This window comes from Sorex araneus, chromosome 1, assembly GCF_027595985.1.
Source record: "Sorex araneus isolate mSorAra2 chromosome 1, mSorAra2.pri, whole genome shotgun sequence".
NCBI lineage: Eukaryota > Metazoa > Chordata > Mammalia > Eulipotyphla > Soricidae > Sorex > Sorex araneus.
Genome location: NC_073302.1, coordinates 30,344,902 through 30,360,537, shown reverse-complemented (window position 1 = coordinate 30,360,537; position 15,636 = coordinate 30,344,902). Strand labels below are relative to the sequence as shown.

At 38.2% G+C, this 15,636-nt stretch overlaps 1 non-coding gene across 1 annotated transcript; it reads left to right on the top strand.

The window, feature by feature from the left end:
* The first annotated feature begins 936 nt into the window (after positions 1–936).
* On the top strand, positions 937–1,048 carry LOC129401408 (U6 spliceosomal RNA). The gene has a single exon (XR_008628324.1). It is a non-coding gene; the product is annotated as a U6 spliceosomal RNA (small nuclear RNA).
* The last annotated feature ends 14,588 nt before the right edge of the window (positions 1,049–15,636 follow it).

Sequence of the window (15,636 nt, the reverse complement as noted above, 5' to 3'; positions counted from 1 at the left end):
GGTGGAGAGGTTCAATCCCTGGCACCCTGTATAATCCCTGAGCCTACCAGGAATGATCCCTGAGTGCCAAACGCCACTGGGTGTGGCCCCCAAAATTGTGTGAGGAATGAACTGCCATGCAAACATGTCATATTATTTGAAGAGGGTAAGAGAATTAGAAGTGCATTCCTGGAAATGAATAGTGTAGCTTCAGTAATTGAGATAAAGGAGATATAAAAAAGAAAATGTTCAAGTAATTTTAACTTCGAGAAAAAAGACTACAGAACAGAATCAATATCATATTAAATAAGCAAGCACACTGCACATTGAAATGAGATGCTGCTGCACATTAGCTAAGGCAGAAGTATCTGGGAATAAACTGGAGAGTACATCTATCTAAATCTCGCCAGTAGATATACAGAAGATTTCTTTTTAAAATAATTTTGTACATCTCTCCAATTTATTTATAAGACAAGTTTCTGTCAGAGGATCCTTAAATGATTACAGACTAGGGGACAGAGAGATGGCATACGGTTTAAGGCAGATACCTTGCACTTAGCCAACTATGGTTTGATCCCTGGCACCACGTGGTCTCCTGAACACTGAAGCGTGCTGTCCTGGGGAGGTCTCGGTAATGCCTAGCACCACAGGACCTGAGCAACAAAGCATTTTTGGATCCTTGCTTTGCACCACTGGCCTGGTTAGTTGGGAGAGGGCCCAGGACTCCTGAACCACTTGGGAGACAGCTCCCATCCCCCAAACATAGAGATTAAATTAAAAACAACAATTCATAAGTAAAAAATTTTGTCTTTGAAGAAACTTCCAAGATGGGTCATATTATGTTTATGTTTATCCTTATTGTTCAAGGCTAAAAATAAGAATATAGAGGTTGGAAATATTGCTGAGATGATATGAGTTGAAGTGTATGAATTTAATTGCATTAAAAAATACCTATCTGTGCTCACTTCGGCAGCACATATACTAAAACTGGAATGATACAGAGAAGATTGACATGGCTCCTGAGCAAGGAGGATAAAAAATGTGTGTCTGATTATAAAGACATAGTTTTGGGTTCGATTAAAAAGCAGAGGAAATTATATAAAAGAAAAACTTTCTGCAATTTCACAAGTCTTTTGGTTCAACTACTATACACACATATTGAAAATATATGAAAATTTTAACTTTATGTGTTAGTTTGGAAATATATGTCACTAAAAGAGATAACCGTTTGGATAATTGCTAGCTCAGTTTCACTAGTGGTTTGGAAAATAATATTACTAATATCTTATTCTTAGTCTCTATCACTCTCACAAAACTGTTAGAAGTGTTATTCTCACCTAGGTAAAAATTAAATAATGTAAACTATCTTGTGATATAGTTGTTAATATGCAGTTGAACACTATTTAAAATAGCAATTTTTAAGGCACTTATTAAAGATGCATGCATAAAGCAAGAAGTTACCTCAGCACTAGTCTTCTTTTGTTTTGAATCATTAGTTAATTGGAAATTTAATGCAAATATCTTTGCATATTGAAAACTAAGTTATAGTGTTAGATAAGACTCCCCACTGTGGAGATGTTTCTTTCACCTAGGGGTCGATTTCTCCACCCCTCTTGGAGATCCCAGCAAGCTACCAAGAGTATCTTGTCTCAGGGCAGAGCCTGACAAGCTACCCGTGGTGTATTCAATATGCCAAAAATGGTAACAAGAAGTCTCACAATGGAGATGTTACTGGTGCCTGCTCAAGCAAATCAATGAGCAATGGGATGACAGTGACAGTGACAGTGACTCTTATTAAAACTCTTCCCAGAATTTATGCTGGTCTTTTGTTTTCCTGGGATGTGGTTTACACATCAACAGTGATTCAAAATGTTTTTCATTCAATGTGTATTCACATTTTAAGACATAAATTAGTCTATGGAGATGTTAAATTTTGTGAAATATGGTGTTTCTCCTTTTCTTTTTGCAAGGAACCTCAAATCAAATATATATCATCTCTAATATACAGTAACATATGGTTTTGACTTTGGGTTTAATTTTTGCCTGTTTTTACTTCTTTTTTAATGTCTCTTGTATTTCAATTGGTTGTACTTAAGATTAGCCAGAAATGAAGTCAGTTATACCAATGACTTAAAAGCGTAATTTATTTATTCCTTACATACTTTATAGGTTAGTAAGCATCAGTTCTATATGTCACAAAGCAACACAAGGTGAAGTTTAGTCACGTGAAGATGCACAGTATGAAACAATCCTTCTATTTGGTCATTGAAGCAAGAGAAGAGAGTCTGGAAAGTTATGCATGTTATTTTCACGATTTAAGTCAGCAAGTGACTGACTTCTGCTGATTTTTTTGTTACTTTATTGATTAGGTCTAATTTCAAGGAACAACTCAATAGTTATGGGATCAGAAAGTATAAAGTTTCAAATGTTATATTTAATAGCATATTGTCTGTCTCAGGCAAGTATTATTGGGGTTTTGAAAATCCATTTTAGAATGAAATGTATTATAAGTAATATACTAATTGTCATTTTAAAGAATTAAATGGTTAATATCAGCAGTTTTATAAAATGCAGACTATTAGAGGCCAGGAGACTATTGATATCATAAGACCATTAATGAGTTAACACACATCTTTGCCTTCACAACACACACTGCCTATTAGCAGGAGCAAGGGTGTGTTTGAGTGATGGAAATTTCATGGGAAAGAGCTATGACATGTGTGCAGAGCTGATGGTATTAAAGAGTGGGTTGCTAATGAGGTATTAGCTTGTTAAGGGAGGTAACCCTAGTTAATTGTTGATGGTTATTTGGAGGATAAATGAAGTAATTTTTTGACAGAAAGAATGACATGCTTAGAGGCAGAGAAATGAAAAAAAATAATAAGTCTTATTTAGAAGAGCTCAGTAAATAACAGAAAAGAATAAGAGAAATGCAAGCTTGAAATGAGGTCATAAATATAGATGGGATCAGGCTAGAAATGACTTGTGTGTCATGCTAGGAAATTTTCACTTTGCTGATGGAAATCTGAAGTTATGAAGGCCTGGTGTAATGGGATCAGTTCTGTCTTTAGGGAATGAGGAAGGAATTACAGTGTAGAGAACACTGGATATTTTAAAGAAGAGTTTCTTAGATGCTTTTGTTGTTTCTTTTCTATTTGAACACATCATTTAAACATTACACAATAAAACATCTCAGCTTTCTAGTAGTTAAATATCATAAAACCTATTCAAGAAAGGAAATTTGTGGGCAAGGAATAGATCAGCTGTCTAGCTAATAAAAAGGACAAAGATAACTGGTGAAAATATCTACTATGGTTCTATTCTAGCTTATCACCTGAACCTAGTACTCTGATATTTCCCAAGTTTCTTTCAATATTAAGAAAAAATGTTATTTTTGATATCTCAATAGTTGTATGAGAACTTTAACTTTAAAAAGTTCCAGGCTTATTTTTGACAGAAGAGTTTTCTTTATATTCAGATAACTTGAAAGTGGTCACCAAGTCTCATGCTTAAATAGATCCCTGAGGATTTAATTTATACTTAAGACGAATAATTTAATTAAAAAAATCAGCAAGAGTGTTTCTGCTTTTTTTTTTTGCCACAATCAAGAACAATACTTGAAATATGGAGAGAGGGAAGCGAGAAAGAGAGAGAGAGAGAGAAAGAGAGAGAAAATAAAGGAAACGAACAAAAGCAACAACAGCTTGACTAGCAATATAAAATGGAGGTTTTTCTATTTTAAACTATAGTATGCATGGTGACTCACCATAATGGAAACAATTTTATTTGACACTATAATGAACAATAATTGCTCCAATGCTTTATTGTCCTTGTGTGTATTTGGAAGACAATTTATGTCAGCATGGAAAATAAATCTCCACTGACCTCTTCTGTGGAAATTCAAATTAGAAAAATGGGAATGAAAGAATTATATTTCAAAGACCTTGCCAGTTTAGGATAACAGTACTAAAGAATCCCTGGGTATGTAGGTACTAGAGATGCAGATCCAGAAAGGCCCAATTTCTCCACATGAGAAATGGAGAGGGCAGGGAATTGAATGAGAAAGTCTGAGGATAAGCAGTAATCTTCATTAACGACAAATTCTTGCAGTTTGTTTCAACTGAGATGGAACTAGAAGGTGTCATGTTGAGGGAAGGTAATCAGAAGGAAGAGGATAAATATTAGATGATTTTGCTCACATGTAGATTATAGAGAAGCAAAGGGAATAGAATTTTTTTCCTTTGGGGAAAAAATACCCTGATTTATTGTTAACAGAGTGGAGAACTGGTGGGGACAGCATGGGGAGTGGGTGAACAGGAAGGTAGGAAAAGAGTAGGTAAATGATAGATGGATATTGACACTGGTGGTGGGTGTGGTTCAGTAGCACTGTAAGCATAAAATAAAAACAATAATATGCCATTGTAAGTTATACTCAATAAAAAGCAACATTAAAAATCTGCTATACATATGAATGCATGTATGAATGATGACAGTTTTCTAATAAAGTTCTATTAGCTTTCAAAATAGGGTAATTATTCATAGTATCCAACAATATATTTTTTATTATTTGACTTAGAAATCAACTAAGATAATCTAGTAACAGATTGAAATGAAAATGGCTCAAATCAAAATTGCTTTAATGGGATTTTTAGATTATTGTCTGCTCTTAAGAGCATCATTTGGTATAGGAGAGCCGGGTTTTATCCACACTTGGAGAAACACTCACATTATGGCCTATCTATATTAATGATGTCCTCTGTGACACAAATGCAAATGTATGCTCCATCCTGGATTCTTTTGTTTTGTTTTGGAATTACTCCTGCTCTGTTCTCAGCAATCACTCCTAGTGGTGCTCAAGGGACTATATGAGATGCTGGGAGTCTAACCAGCATTAGCCATGTGCAAGAAAGAGCCTTTCCTGTGGCATGATCTCTCCAGCATTTCATTGTAGATTCTTTCTGTTGCATTTTTTTAGGCCACACCAAGTGATGCTCAGGGGTTGCTCCTATAGTTGTACTCAGGTATCACTTCTGGTGGTGTGCTGTGGACCACATGGAATGCTGGGGATTGAACTCAGGTTGGTCATGTGCAAAGCAAGCACCCAACACACTGTAATATTGCTCTGCTCCCCATCTCCATTCTGAATTCTTAATAGATAACATTTCAAAGAGGCTAAAAATTTGTTCTGGTGGGAAAGAGGATACAAAGAACTAAAAAAATCCAACCTATATAAAGCACAGATTTTTATCAAACACACAAACAGATAAATAGTATGTTTGTATCATTAAACTTTTTTGAGAAAGCAATAAGGAAGAATATGTAAAGATTCCTTAATATCACTCCCTGCTTCACATTTGCATAGATTATGATAAGTATGGTATATCATAATGTGACACAATTTTGATGGTCACAGAAAGGAGGAAATTTATCATGTTTCTGAGTTATATAAGGCTCTAAACTTCTGTTTCCCTTGAATGGGATACATTTATAGATCCTTTATGGCATGCATGCTATGCCTCTTCTTCCATTGTCATCCTAAATGTGAAGTGACATTCCTTTTCTTCTCTCTCTCTGGTTTGTTCTGTGGCCACACACCTGGTTATGCTTAGGGATTATTCCTGGCTCTGTGCTCAAAGATCACTCACGACAGGGCTTGGGGAACCATATGAGGTGTTGGGAATTGAACCTGAGCCAGCTGAGTGAAAGGCAAATGCTTTACTCATTGCACTGTTTGTCCAGGGCTGTAGCAATAGCACGGTGGGTAGGGCATTTGCCTTGCATGCGGCCGACCAGACTTCAATTCCTCCATCCCTCTCGGAGAGCCTGGCAAGCTACCTAGAGTATCCCGCCAGCATGGCAGAGCCTGGCAAGCTACCCGTGTTGCATTCGATATGCCAAAACCAATAACAAGAAGTTTCACAATGGAGACGTTACTGGTGCCCACTCGAGCAAATAGATGAATGGGATGACAGGGCTATAGTGCTACTCTTTCTCTAACCCTTCTTTCATCTTTAAAAGAGGTTGAAGAGAAACAAATGGAAGGTTAAAGGCATCTTGAAAATTGAATACAAATTAAGATATTTTATATTCTTCACAAAACCCATTCTCTTTCCTATTGGAAGTTAGCTTTTTCATATCAGTGTCCCATAGCAATTATTTTTGTGCTTTAAAAATTCCTCTCTTTAAAGGAAGAAAGGACCCACATAGATAGCTTGACTTCACGACTCAAGACCCTAGAAAAGGACCAGAGAAAGGACCCCAAACCAGACCGAAGGAAAGAAATAATAAAAATTAGAGCAGAAATTAATGACATCGAAACCAAAAAAACAATCCGAAAGATCAATGAAACAAAGAGTTGGTTCTTTGAGAAAATAAATAAGATTGATAAACCGCTAGCAAGACTCACAAAGAAAGAAAGAGAGAAAACTCTAATAAATCGAATCAGAAATGAAAAGGGGGACATCATAACAGAAACCAGTGAGATTCAAAAGATCATTAGAGACTACTTTGAAAGTCTTTATGCCACAAAAAAGGAGAACCTAAAAGAAATGGATGGATTCCTTGATTCCTATAATCTCCCAACACTGAAGAAAGAAGACCTGGAATACCTGAATAGACCCATCAATGTTAAGGAAATTGAAACGGTAATCAAAAACCTCCCCAAAAACAAAAGCCCAGGCCCAGATGGTTTCACTGGCGAATTCTTCCAAACATTTAAAGAAGACCTATTGCCTGTTTTCCTCAAACTTTTCCAGGAAATTGAAAAAACAGGAACTCTCCCAAACAGTTTCTATGAAGCACATATCTCCCTAATACCAAAAGCAAACAAAGACACCACTAAGAAAGAAAATTACAGACCAATTTCCCTGATGAACACCGATGCGAAGATCCTCAACAAAATACTAGCAAATAGGATCCAACAACTCATCAAAAAGATCATACATCACGACCAAGTGGGATTCATCCCAGGGATGCAAGGATGGTTTAACATTCGGAAATCAATCAACATAATCCAGCATATCAACAAAAGTAAAGATAAAAACCATATGATCATAGCAATAGATGCAGAGAAAGCATTTGACAAGATCCAACATCCTTTCATGATGAAAACCCTCGCCAAAATGGGGTTTGGAGGAACTTTCCTCAAGATAGTCGAAGCCATCTATCACAAGCCTACGGCAAGCATTATCCTCAACGGGGAAAAACTAAGGGCCTTTCCTCTGAGATCAGGCACAAGACAAGGATGCCCACTCTCACCACTCCTCTTCAATATAGTACTGGAAGTACTTGCGATAGCTATTAGACAAGAAAAAGAGATTAAGGGCATCCAGATAGGAAGGGAAGAAATCAAACTCTCACTATTTGCAGACGACATGATACTATATCTAGAGAAGCCTAAAACCTCTACTAAGAAACTCTTAGAAACAATAGACTTATACAGTAAAGTTGCAGGCTACAAAATCAATACCCAAAAATCCATGGCCTTCATATATGCAAACAATGAGGCAGAGGAAAGGGACATGAAAAAAGCAATCCCATTCACAATCGTGCCCCAGAAAATCAGGTACCTCGGAATCAGCTTAACCAAGGAAGTAAAAGACCTTTACAAAGAAAACTACATAACGCTACTCCATGAAATCAAAGAGGACATGAGGAAATGGAAACATATACCCTGCTCGTGGATAGGGAGAATCAATGTTGTCAAAATGGCAATACTCCCTAAAGCATTATACAGATTCAATGCGATCCCTATAAATATACCCATGACATTCTTCAAAGAAATGGATCAAGCAATCCTAAAATTCATATGGAATAACAAACGTCCAAGGATAGCTAAAACAATTCTTGGGAAAAAGATGATGGGAGGCATCACCCTCCCCAACCTCAAACTTTACTACAAAGCAGTAACAATTAAAACAGCATGAACAGAACAAAGGCAGAGCCGTAGACCAATGGAACAGGGTGGAATATCCCTACACACAACCCCAAATGTATGACCATCTAATCTTTGATAAGGGAGCAAGAGATGTGAAGTGGAGCAAGGAAAGTCTCTTTAACAAATGGTGCTGGCACAACTGGACAACCACATGCAAAAAAATGGGTTTAGACCTTGACCTGACACCATGCACAAAAGTCAGATCAAAATGGATTAAAGACCTCAACATTAGACCACAAACCATAAGGTACATTGAAGACAAGGTCGGCGAAACCCTCCACGATATTGAAGATAGAGGTATCTTCAAAGGTGACACGGAACTAAGCAATCTAGTAAAAACAGAGATCAACAAATGGGACTACATTAAACTAAAAAGCTTCTGCACCGCAAGAGATACAGTGACCAGAATCCAAAGACTATCCACAGAATGGGAAAGGATATTTACACAATACCCATCAGATAAGGGGTTGATATCAATGGTATATAAAGCACTGGTTGAGCTCTACAAGAAGAAAACATCCAACCCCATCAAAAAATGGGGCGAAGAAATGAACAGAAACTTTACCAAGGAAGAAATACGAATGGCCAAAAGGCACATGAAAAAGTGCTCTACATCACTAATCATCAGAGAGATGCAGATCAAAACAACCATGAGATACCACCTCACACCACAGAGACTAGCACACATCCAAAAGAACAAAAGCAACCGCTGTTGGAGAGGATGTGGGGAGAAAGGGACCCTTCTTCACTGCTGGTGGGAATGCCGACTGGTTCAGCCCTTCTGGAAAACAATTTGGACGACTCTCAAAAAATTAGATATTGAATTCCCATTTGACCCAGCAATACCACTGCTGGGAATATATCCCAGAGAGGCAAAAAAGTACAATCGAAACAACATCTGCACATGTATGTTCATCGCAGCACTGTTTACAATAGCCAGAATCTGGAAAAAACCCGAATGCCCCAGAACGGATGACTGGTTGAGGAAACTTTGGTACATCTATACAATGGAATACTATGCAGCTGTTAGAAAAAAGGAGGTCAAGAATTTTGTAGTTAAGTGGATGGGCATGAAAAGTTTCATGCTGAGTGAAATGAGTCAGAAAGAGAGAGACAGACATAGAAAGATTGCACTCATCTATGGTATATAGAATAACAGAGTGGGAGACTAACACCCAAGAACTGTAGAAATAAGTACCAGGAGGTTGACTCCATGGCTTCGAGGCTGGCCTCACGTTCCGGGGAAAGGTCAACTCAGAGAAGCGATCACCAACTACATTGTAGTCGAAGGCCATGTGGGGGAAGGGAGTTGCGGGCTGAATGAGGGCTAGAGACTGAGCACAGCGGCCACTCAACACCTTTATTGCAAACCACAACAGCTAATTAGAGAGAGAAAACAGAAGGGAATGCCTTGCCACAGTGGCAGGGTGGGGTGGGGGGGAGATGGGATTGGGGAGGGTGGGAGGGACACTGGGTTTACGGGTGGTGGAGAATGGGCACTGGTGAAGGGATGGGTTCCCAAACTTTGTATGAGGGAAGTATAAGCACAAAAGTGTATAAATCTGTAACTGTACCCTCACGGTGATTCTCTAATTAAAAATAAATAAATTTAAAAAAAAATTCCTCTCTTTAGGACTTATCTCTTTAAAACTAGAAATAACATAAGGATAGTGGTGGAGAATCTTGGTATGTTGGTGGTGGTGAGGTGCAGTGACTGTGTACATTAAAACTATATGTGTTAACAATATTGTAACCATGTTACTGAAAATCTAATAATAAAATAATAGAAAAAACAAATATAAAGCAATTCCCAAATCCTATTCCCTACATTAACTACCATCTATAATTCTTACTCTATACTAAGCCTTACTCATCTGCCTATCCCCTTCCATGATTGGATGTGGCTTTAACCAATATAACAATGATCAATTCCATATAAATCTGGAAGCAGGAAGGGGATGTGAATTCAGAGATAAGAGGTTTTTGATGACAGATGTTTAAGAATAAGACAGATGTTTTAGATGAATGATGACTTGTCTGTAAAGATTCTGCTAAGATATAGTCATTTTGTCATAGAAAGGATAATGCCTATTTGTGATTTAAGTCAGTTTTAGCTATAAATTAATTATAAAGGACAGGCTAGAACATAAAAGTGAGTAAAGTGAAAAAGTGGGTAAAGTAAAATATAGGATTGGAGAGACAATAAAGCCAGTAAGGAGTTTGCCTTACATGAAGCCAACCCCAGTTCAATAGTTGGCACTGCAACTGGTTGCCTAAGTATCCCACGGAGTGATGCCGGAGCCCAGAACTAGGACTCCCTGAGAATTGCTCTGTACAACCCCTCCAAACCAAAATCTACACTAAAACAAAGAAATATATGTACATAATTCTTCAAAGAGAAACATAGATAGATAGATAGATAGATAGATAGATAGATAGATAGATAGATAGATAGATAGATAGGAAGATTCTGGCTTCCTATCTATAGTTCCTATCTATAGTTCTCTCACATGGTGCTGTGGGATATACAGGGAAAAATCCAGTTTTGCTCTGTGCAAGAAATACACATTTATTTATTTATGTTTAGTTTTGGGACCACGCTCAGAGATGCTCATGACTTACTCCTGGTTCTTTGCTCAGGGGTCACTCATGTCAGGACTCATGGGAACATGTGTGGTGCCAGGAATCAAATCCATTTCAGATGCATGTAAGGCAAGCATCTCACCCACTGTACCATCTCCCTGACCCACTAGGAAATATATGACATTGATGATACTTTATTATAGATCTCTCTAATCTATCTTTGTATCTACCAAATTCAGTTCTGTGCCTCTCCACATTGCTTTCTATAAAGTCTGCAATCTTCAGTACCCATTTCTCATTTTTCTTGGTACAATTCACTTAAACACATCACAGAATGCCTTCTATCTCACAGGCTACTTATAAAGCCTATACGGGACATTCCCTGACTTTAAGGTAACTTCACAGAGGGAAATGGCTTTGAAGATAGCTTTGAAAAATAAGTTGGATAATTAGACTAGGAAAATAAAAGGATGAAAGATATTTTAGGTCTTAAGAACTATTCAAGGAAGAACATGGAGCCAGGGAAATGGTCTGAGTGCTCAGAACACTAGGTGGATACAATTTGCTTAAGCCATGAAAAAAGGTACAAAATGTTTGTTGGAATAAAACAAAAATTTATGTTCTGTTGACTGCCTGAGAAAAATATGTCTCCTAAAAGTTCTTCATTTCTAGTGGATAATCCAGAATGTTCCTTCAGTTGCTTCTTAGGCCTAATTAAGTGGTATTTGATATCTCAGGGGAGAAAAGTCATCTCTTTTATTTTTCACTGAATAACAATTGCTTCAGTTAATTAGCTTGCATTTCTAAAGACAATGCATGCCTAATTACACCAAGCATAACCTCCATTCAATTAATTAATTACTAAAGCAAGTATTTTGAGGCAGATTTTGCATCTAGAGTAGTTTAGTTGTTAAACTAATGGACTCAGGAGTTGACCAATTTATCATCTCTAAATATGATGTTTTAACTTTTAAAATGATAATAACTATGCATCTTATAGTATCATTTTAGCAACTAAAAATCATTCTTTTTTTTGAATCACTATTAGTAACAAGGTTTCAAAGCTATTTAAAATTGAGTTTCAGGTGTAGGATGTTCAAACACTTCACCAGTGTTGACTTTCCACCACCAAAATTCCTAATTTCCCTCCTGTTCCACACCCCCCGCCCTTGCCATCCCTCTACATTGATGACAAATTCCCTTTACCTTTTTTTTCAGATCCTCATCCTTTTTCAGAGTGAGCACTTTACTCCATCATTGTTGAGGGTCCTTCCCTGACCTGTTTCTTCCTCCCTCAATAGCAAACCTACTACTGAGGACCAGTTCTCATGCTCTTTGATACTATTGCTTTGGGATATTTGTTATTCCTCTACTCTGTGTTATTTTTATATTCTGTATATGAGAATGTTATTCTACATCTGTCTCTCTCCCTCTAACTTCACTCACAAGACACTATATCCATCCACATAATGGCAAATTGTGTGACTTCATCTTTTCTTACGGCTGAGTAGTTGTCTATCTGTATATCTGTACCATCCTTTAAAAAGATTATTGTTACACATTTGTGCTGAATGCTTTCAATTTTCTGTCCCTTACTTAGCTCTGTTCTATTTGTTTCCCTTCTATATGCTTTTCTGTTTTCCAAGGCTGGTCCATGCTTAGGGCAACACAGAGACACCAAGCTGGCTGATTTGGGATTACCTCTAAAAGTCACTTCCAAGAGAAAGGAGCAAAGAGAAGAAAGTAGTTGTTTTTTATTGCTTGCTTTCTCCACACTTATTCTTATATTTGGTACTGGTATATTATGGCAAGAGATATCAACCCTGTTTCTGTTCCATGGGCACCCCTCTATGGAGGCAGCTCTCACGGGACCTAGCAGTGCTGTACTTGTCCTTTAATCCTGACTGTCACAGTTAATGGTTTTCACCTACCCTGAGTATATTGGCATCACTGCTGGTTCTTTGAACTTTGCCTATTTTTCTACAATTAGACCCTTAAACAAAGAGCTTTTGGAATTCTCAAGGAATTGGAGGCCTTGACATGTTAATCTGGCACATATTGTATGCTTCTTAATCTCTGTCACTATTATCCCATTGCTCATCGATTTGCTCCAGCGGGCACCAGTAACATCTCCATTGTGAGAATTGTCGTTACTGTTTTTGGCATATCGAATATGCCATGGGTAGCTTGCCAGGCTCTGCCATGAGGGCGGGATACTCTTGGTAGCTTGCCCGGCTCTCTGAGAAGGACAGAGAAATCAAATCCAGGTCGGCCACTTGCAAGGCAAACGCCCTACTTGCTGTGCTACCGCTCCAGTCCATATCAATGCATGAATGTCCAACTGTTGCCTAACCTCACTAACTTTTGATAAGGCCACTCTTTCCTGATCTTAATCTTTTTGGATATAAATCGGTATCTCATGGTAGTTTTAATTTGCTTCTCACTGATAACCCATACAGTTATACTTTTCATTGTTTCAGTTATGTATTACAAGAAACCATCTCAAAATTCAGAAGACAAAGCACTAATAGTTTTACTATCGGTTTCTGGAAATTTCAGGTTTTCAGAAATAGTTCAGCTGAGCAGTACTGTCTTGGAGTCTCTGATGCCATTGTAATCATATGCTAGCCTGGTAATGGAGGGTGTCCAGGCATCTCTTTCTCCCCACATAGCTCAAGGTCTCTCTCTGCGTGGGTTCTTCATAACACTGCATGGTGCCTCACAGCAGTTAGGCTACATTATCGTTGCTGAGGCTTCAAGAGAGAGTATTACAGCAAACAAAATGGAAGATGTAGTATTTCTTTTAAAATGTTACATGTTTTGACTCACCTGTCAAAAAGAATTTAGAAAACTAAAGTAAGGAAAATCTATTGTATTTACTTCAGTTTTTTCTTTCCATTGTTAATTCTTTCTGATGCTTCAAAATTGCTATCTTTTAAAATTTTTATTTCTAAAGGTTTAGACACTTCCTTGAGCATCTATAAAGGCAGGTAGGTCTGTTAGCAATAAGATCTAATTGCTCTGTGTCTGTGAATGTCTTTATTTCTCAGTCATTCCTTCAGGATAATTTTTCCAGACTTAGAATTCCTGTGTGAACAGTTTTGTTCTTTCATCACTGGAAAAGTATTATGTTACTACCTTCCAGCTCCTGATTTCTGCTGAGATATCAGCTTATGTGCTGTCACCTAAACTGTTTATCCACTATAGAAAAAGTACAATTTTCTTACTTCTTTTAAGAGGGGTTTTTGTATGATTTTAATGTTTAAATACTTTATTTTCATTCTATTACTAGAGCTCTATTGAATCAACCTTCTGTTTTTGTTTTTATTTTTATTTTTTTGTTTTGGGGCCACACTCAGCAGAGCTCAGGGTTTACTCCTGCCTCTGGCTCAGGGATCACTCCCGGTAGGGTTTTGGGATCCATCTATGACTCCAGGATTCAAACTGAGGTTGACCAGGTGCAAACCAAGCACCTCACCCACTGTTCCATCTCTCCAGCCCATAGAACAAATATTAACTCTTTTGTTTTGTTTTGCTTTTTGGGTCACACCTGACAATGCACAGGGGTTACTCCTGGCTCTGCACTCAGGAATCACCCCGGCGGTGCTCAGAGGATGATATGGGATGCTGAGAATCGAACCCGGGTCAGCCCACGTGCAAGGCAAATGCCCTACCCACTGTACTATTGCTCCAGCCCCCTTAACTCTTATTAATAGTTTACAATTGATCTACAAGTCTCTTGAGTTTTTTTTCCCCTTTATTTTGTTTTTAGTCTATTTTCTCTGTGTTATGTGGGAAATCATCCCCAAGGTCTGGTTAGTCCTGGGGGAAAACAATTTAAGTTTAGTTTAGACAATGATGGCAGCAAAAGAGTGCCCAGGCAGAAATAGATTACTCTGACTTCAGTGCTTTACTATAAAGGTGCTTGCTGATTGTTTATCACCGTATGCCCAAGGCTATGTAAATATCCCAGCCTTTACTCCGAATGTGCTGGCTAACTGTTCTTAATGTGTCTGTTAATGGAAACAATGGCTCATGTGTCTGAAGCCAGGAAACAGAAATTGCAGTCAATAAATGACCAGCCTATTCCCTTGTTTGGGGCTGTCAAGACAAGCCATTGTGTCTATTTCATTCTGTGTGACCTAACTTGAAAATGCTCATTTATCACTAACAGAGAACACAACCATTTGATCTCATAATTTTCCACTGCTGTCTTTCTTGCGTACCTTTAGGACATTCTTCCCCACCACCAATTTAGGACATTCTTTCCCATCCTTTGCCTGCCACCAAGGGATCACTGCTGGGCTCTTTCATTTCTAGGGCACAGAGGCTACACGCAGTTGAGAACATCAAGGAAGGCAGGTTTGGGGGAGGCCGTGTTCCACTCTGCAGCAAATCTGGGAGAAGAAGCACGGTATTGATGACAATAATGCTGAAGGAAACGGTGATGCAGAAAGAGATGCTAACATCTGAGGCAAAGATAAAGGTAGGATGTAGAAAATTAAGTGGCTTCAAGCTCAACACTGGCAAGTTCACCAGGCTGTCTGATACCTATCCTTGAGAACCTGAATTGTTTACTCTAGGTGAGAAAGCATACTCTGTTTGGGGTAGGTGGGTGCTCAGGGCTTGATTCTGTGCTCAGGTATTGCTCCCGGTAGTGCTCAGGAGACTATATGCAGGGCCAGGAATTAAGCCAGGGTTAGCCACATGCAAAGCAACTGCCTTAGCTTCTTGGGGCTCTTGTTTGTTTGTTTAGTTTTCGTGTTTGTATTTGGGGCCACACCCAACTGTGCCAGAGCTCACTCCTGTTTCTGTACTCAGGAATCACTTCTGGCAGTTCTCAAGGGACCATAGGGGATGCCAGCATTCAAACCCTGGTCGGCTGCATGCAAGGCATGTACCTTACTCTCTGTACTACTACTCCATCTGAACTTCTGTACCATATTTCCTTCCCTGAAAGTACATGCTTTAAAATATTATGAGTAGGCTCGGTTTCTTATGGTTCATGCTGGCTAGTCTTTTGTGATAAATCAGGCAATCATGAATTGCACTTCTGCTTTTTATTTGAAATCGCAGTTATATAAAGAGCATATGAATTCTTGCCACATCGATACAATGCAACTTTGTTTACTTGGTTT